This window comes from Orycteropus afer, unplaced genomic scaffold, assembly GCF_000298275.1.
Source record: "Orycteropus afer afer isolate SDZICR_OR568_19922 unplaced genomic scaffold, OryAfe1.0 scaffold00339, whole genome shotgun sequence".
In the NCBI taxonomy this organism is placed as follows: Eukaryota; Metazoa; Chordata; class Mammalia; order Tubulidentata; family Orycteropodidae; genus Orycteropus; species Orycteropus afer.
In genome coordinates, this window is record NW_006921926.1 from 3771825 (window position 1) to 3777694 (window position 5870).

Sequence of the window (5870 nt, forward strand, 5' to 3'; positions counted from 1 at the left end):
TATTTAACTAGAATAAACCTTTTATTTGAGAACTGCTGGTGTATGAAATTCTCCTTCCCTCAAGGCTAGAAAACTAGCCTTGCTATGAACTGAAGAGCCTCCATGGATGAGGAAACCCTAGATTCAGGGTCATTTGGGTGAGAATAGCAATGGTAGATAGCTGCATGACCATTTCCCCATTATAAAGAATGGCAGGGAAGTAGGGAGAAGAGTGAGTGGGAAAAGTGGCCAGAAACCCCAGAGGTTACCTTGAAACTGACCAGGTTAATGGGACAGAAAAACCTGGACAGCTGAGGACTCCAACAGCTGACCTGGTTCATGCCACCCCCTGGGGCTGCTGTCCCCTGCTTTCTACTACCTTGGCTATCTCGTCCCTTCAGTTCTAACTACACAGTCTCCCAGGCCTATAGACACAAGGCTGGAAAGATGGGCTACCCAGGGAGTCAGAATTCTGGTTTTCTCTACTGAGAATATCCTTCAACATATATGGGGCTATATGGGACACCCAGAAGGGTTTTTCCCACTACACTTTTACTGAAAAAACTTGAGATCTACCACTGTAAACTATACTCCAATTAAGACTAAGTTTAAGGCAAAAATCTTGCTATGGAGACAGGTCTGCAGGGAGTGGGTCAAGTCCAGTCTATCTAATGTCTCATGTAGGTGAGGGTCCTTGACTTTCTCTGACCCAGCCTAGAAACTTCCTACACCCACCTGTTGAGACAGTGAGGTGTTGACCTAGCCATGGTGGCCCTGACACAGCAAACTGTGGTCCTCTGAACATCCCCAGGGCCCTGCCTTTATTTATTTATTTATTTTAAGAGTTTGTTTTACATTCTACCTTACGTGTACATTTAGTTTCATTCCCCATTTACCTTGCCTTTAAATCTTTCCATCAGTCACCTTCTGGGGTTAGGCAGATTGGCCATATGCCTTCAGATGAGTGCAGTGGCAGTTGACACACACCTGTGAACTGAGATCCTTGGAGTGAGGAGCTTGGGGCCCATAGCACTTCAGCCTGTCCCTTTGACACCTCAGCCAAATAGATCTCTAGTATCTTGAGCAGCTGCCTTCTGCTGTTCTTGTCCAACACTTCCAAGTCTTTGAGGATGAAGCCTGAGTCTGAGATGGCTTTCTGCTGTGTCTTCCAGACATAGGCAAGGCAGAGGAATGTGGCTGCATAGAAACTGTTTACTACTGGAATTACCTTTTGCTGCCAGTTACACTCCTTGATAAGACACTCCTCCATTAAGGCCTGCATTGCCATATGGGTAATACAAAATTGCTGGACATTTTGTCGAGATGGTCAGAAAATCTTCTGTGCCATCTGCAAAGCCTTGGAGTCCATCACTAGGTAGTGAAGATGCAGAACGGCAAGGAAGCCTGCTTCTGTTAGGTCTGTGGCTGGATTTGCTCCCTGAAAACCAGATCTTCCCAATGGTTTCCATGGAGGGCACAGTCAAACATGGAGCCTGTTAATTTCTTATAGATGATTTAGAGGGTTCAGTCATGCACTGGGTCTTGGCAATCCAGGCCACACTGAGCAATGATCAGGACCAAATCCCATTCTTCATGGAGACACTGGTGGATCTTTGGAAGACCAAAGAGGACATACTGGAGGGCAGTGAGCCCAGTCCTTTGAACAGTTGGCTGAATTCTTTTCTTTAAGAAGTGGTCAACAGTCTGGAAATGCTGCAGGGCCTCACTGAAGGAGATGAGCTGCCCAGGCTGGGCCAAAATTGCCCAGCTCCCTGTGTCTGACTGGATGCTGTCTACAGCTTCCCATTGGGCTCAAAGCACCTCTGTATTTATAACATATACCTCCTCTCCATTCACTTCTGTTGTCAGGGCCTGGAGGATGCCATGATTCTTCAACTCTGAGATAGTATTTCCTCTAAAAATGAGAAGAAAGTGATTGTCCTTGTCATATGTTAGAGAGTACCAGCAGACACTTTTTCAGCCTGTTTATCTTTTAATTCTTTCTCATGGAATGAGTGAGAATTTTCATTCATGACTCAGAATCATTTGTTCAAGTGAGCTTTATCCTTGGGCACAGGAAGGGGTTTGATGAGATCTGAGATCCCCGGTGCAGGATGGACAAAGACTGAGTTGGTGTTGAGACAGGATGCCAAACTACAGGAAGAACAAAAGTGTTATTGAAATCTTATACTAAACAAATTTGGCTTCCACATTTGGTTCTGAGGTAAGAAGTGAAGTGAACACTGGTTACACTTTGGTAAATTAGACTGTGCCTAATAGAAAGGAAGAAAGAAAGAAAGTACGAAAGAAAGATTAAGAAAAAGAAAAGGAAACACTTTTTGCCCCAATGATATTAAAAGCTACATGCACAACTATAATATAAAAATAATATGTTGTTGATGTTGTTAAGTACCATTGAGTCATCTCTGACTCATAGAGACCTTATGCACAGCAGAATGAGACACTGCCCAGTCTTGCGCCAGCCTCAAGATCCTTGCTATACCTGAGCCCATTTTTGCAGTCACTATGTCTATCCATGTCATTGAGGGCCTTCCCCTTCTTCCTTGACACTCTGCTTTACCAAACATGGTATCCTTCTGCAGGGAACAGTTCCTTCTGACAACATGACCAAAGCAGGTGAGACAAAGTCAGGTCATTCTTGCTTCCATGGAGCACTTTGGCTGTACTTCTTCCAGGAGAGATTTGTTAGTCCTTTTAGCAGATCATGGTACTCTTAGCATTCTTCTCCAACACCATAACTCAAAAGCATCAACTCTTCTTTGGTATTCCTTATTCATTACCCAGCTTAAGAGGTGACTGAAAATACCATGGATTGGGTTAGGAACACCATACTCTTCAAGGAGACATCTTTGCTCTTCATCACTTGAAAGAGGTCTTTTGCAGAAAAGTTGCCCAGTGCAATATGTCATCTGATGTCTTCAGTGCTGTATCCATTGGTGTTGATTGTAGAACAAAGTAATATGAAATCCTTGACAAGTTAAATCTCTTCTCCATCCACCATGAAGCTGTTCATTGGATCAGTTGTGGAAATTTTTGTTTTTTTTATATTGATGTGTAATCCACACTGTGGACTGTAGTCCTTAATGTACATCAGTAAGTGCTCCAAGTCATCCTCACTTACAGCAAGCAAAGTTGTGTCATCTGCTTATTGCAGGTTGTTAATGAGTCTTCCTCCAATCCTGATGCCATGTTATTCTTCATATAATCCAGCTTCTCAGAGTATTTGCTCAGCATACAAGTTGAACAAGTACAGTGAAAGGATACAACCTTGATGCACTCCCTTCCTGATTTTGAACCATGCAGTATACCCTTGTTCTCTTTGAACAACAGCCTCCTGGTCTATGTACAGATTCTTCATTAGTACAATCAAGTGTTCTGGAGATCCCATTCTTCTCAATGTTATCCACAATTTGTTATGATCCATACAACATACAATTGAATGCTTTTGCATAGTCAATAAAACACATCTAAACATCTTTCTGGTATTCTTTGCATTCAGCTAAGATGCATCTGACATCAGCAATGATATCCCTCATTCCACATGCTCTTCTGAATCCAGCTTGTATTTCTGGAAGCTCTCTGTCAATATACTGCTGCAACCATTTTTGAATTATATTCAGGAAGATTTTACTTGCATGTGATATTAATGATATTGTTCGATAATTTCCACATTCTGTTTGATCTTTGGAATGGGTACAGGTATGGATATCTTCCAGTCGGTTGGCCAAGTAGCTGTCTTCCAAATCTCTTGGCATGACCAAGTGAGTGTCTCCAGTGGGGCATCCATTTGTTGAAACATCTCAATGGGTATTCCATTAGTTCTTGGAGCCTTGTTCTTTGACAATTCCTTCAGTGCAGCTTTGACTTCTTCCTTCAATACTATTGGTTCTTGATCATATTCCACCTCCTGAAATGGATGACCATTGATCAATTATTTTTGGTATAGTGACTCTCTATTTTCCTTCCATCTTCTTTTGATGCTTTCTGCATCATTCAACATTTTGCCCATAGAATCTTTCAATACTGCAACTCGAGACTTAAATTTTTTCCTCAGTTCTTTCAGCTGGAGAAATGCTGAGTGTGTTCTTCCCTTTTGGCTTTCTAACTCCAAGTCTTTGCACATTTCATTACAGTAATTGGCTTTGTCTGCTCGAGCTGCTCTTTGAAATCTTCTGTTTAGCTCTTTTATCTTGTCATTTCTTTCATCTGTTTCAGCTACTCTCTACTCAAGGGCAAGTTTCAGAGCCCCTTCTGACATCATTTTTTTTTTTTCTTTCTTATCTTTTTAATGACCTCTTGCTTTCTTCATGGATAATGTTCTTGAGTCATCCCACAATTCCCCTGGTTTTCAGTCACTGGTGTTCAATGCATCAAATCTATTCTTTAAATTGTCTTTAAATTCAGGAAGGATATTTTCAAGGTCATATTTTTGGCTTTCTTGGACTATTTTAATTGTCTTCAACTTGAACTTGAACTTGTATATGAATAGTTGATGGTCATTTCCACAATCATTTCCTGGCCTTGTTTTGGCCAAAGGTATTGAACTTCTCCATCGTCTCTTGCCACAGATGTAGTCATTCTGATTTCTGTGTATTACATCTGGTGAAGTCCAGGTGTATAGTCATCACTTATGTTGTTGAAAAAAAAGTATTTAAAATGAATAAGTCATTGGTCTTGCAAGATTTTATCATGCTATCTCCAGCATTATTTCTATATCCAAGGCCATATTTTCCAACTACCAGTAACTCTTTTTTATTTCTAACTTTTGCATTCCAGTCACCAATGACAATCAACACATCTTGTTTGCATGTTTGGTCAATTTCAGACTGCAGAAATTGGTATAAATCTTCAATTTCCTCATCTTTGGCTTTGGTGGTTGGTGAATAAATTTGAATAATACTAGTATTAACTGGTCTTCCTTGTAAGCACATGGATATTGTCCTATCACTAACAGCATTGTACTTCAGGAAAGATCTTGAAACACTCTTGGTGATGATGAATGCCACACTGTTCCTCTTTGTCATTCCTGGCATAGTAGATCATATGGTTGTCTGATTCAAAATGGCCAAAACCAGTCCATTTCAGCTCACTAATGCCGGAGCTCTGATAGCATAGTGGATAAGACACTTGCCTGCTAACCAGAGGGCTGGCGGTTCAAACCCACCAGCCACTCCTCGGAAGGAAGGTTGGGCAATCCTACTTCCGTAGTGATACTGCCTCGGAAACCCAAGGAGGGGTCGCTATGAGTCAGGTTTGACTCGACGGCACATAACAACAACAACAACAATGCCTAGGATGGGAGCTCTGGTAGCGTAGTGCCTAAGGTGCTTGACTGCTAACCAGAAGGCTGGTGGGTTCCTTGGAAGGAAGATGGGGCAATCTACTTCCATAGTGATACTGCCTCATAAACCCAAGGAGGGGGTCACTATGAGTTGGGTCCTACTCGATGGCACATAACAACAACAACAACAACAATGCCTAGGATATTTATCTTTATGCATTCCATTTCATTTTTGACAAAATAATATATGTTGTTTCTTATACTAAAACAAAAATTGACAAATTGGTTTTTATGTGGAGGTACAGTAATCTTCTGTCATCCATGACTGGACTGATATTTTCATTAATAATATTTTTCTTTTTTCTTCAGTTTGTCTAATACTGTTGCCTATGTATGTGAAGCATTAAGTTTTTATGGTGATTTATATGATTAACTTTTATAATTATACAATGAAGGTTTAAGAAAACCTATTATCAGTTTTGTAAAAATGAAAATTTAATAAATATACATGAAATCTATTTTATAAATAATTAATTAATATACTTTATGTTCTAATTTTTAACAAACTTACACTCTCAGGCTCTCAAAA

At 40.5% G+C, this 5870-nt stretch overlaps 1 pseudogene; it reads right to left on the minus strand.

The window, feature by feature from the left end:
• Positions 1–895: 895 nt before the first annotated feature.
• LOC103206953 lies at positions 896–2012 on the minus strand (annotated as a pseudogene).
• Between the last annotated feature and the right edge of the window lie 3858 nt (positions 2013–5870).